This window comes from Silene latifolia, chromosome 10 (assembly GCF_048544455.1).
Source record: "Silene latifolia isolate original U9 population chromosome 10, ASM4854445v1, whole genome shotgun sequence".
In the NCBI taxonomy this organism is placed as follows: domain Eukaryota; kingdom Viridiplantae; phylum Streptophyta; class Magnoliopsida; order Caryophyllales; family Caryophyllaceae; genus Silene; species Silene latifolia.
The window spans coordinates 44,294,681-44,295,001 of NC_133535.1; the positions used below are offsets into that span (position 1 = coordinate 44,294,681).

The 321-nt window shown below is 40.5% G+C and overlaps 1 non-coding gene across 1 annotated transcript; it reads right to left on the reverse strand.

Annotated features, from left to right (window-relative positions):
• Window positions 1-214: 214 nt before the first annotated feature.
• On the reverse strand, window positions 215-321 carry LOC141610346 (small nucleolar RNA R71). The gene has a single exon (XR_012528249.1). It is a non-coding gene; the product is annotated as a small nucleolar RNA R71 (small nucleolar RNA).

The window sequence follows — 321 nt, forward strand, 5'->3', positions numbered from 1 at the left end:
TTATCATATGAAGACTTTTTGTGACTATTGTGATGCGATTTCTCAAACCGGAGTTACTCAAGACCAAATCCGATGGGTCTTATTTCCTTTTTCTTTGATTGGTACCGCGAAACAATGGTTAAAGAGCCTAGACAAGGCCACTCTTGGTATTGACTCATGGAAGAAATTGGCACTTACTTTCTACAAAAAGTTCTATCCTCCGAAGAAGACTAACATGTTGAGAGCCCAAATTACCGGGTTCAAACAAAGGGATGATGAATCTTTGTATGAAGCATGGGAGAGATTCAAGGGCACTTGTTGATCTTGTCCACACCATGGACT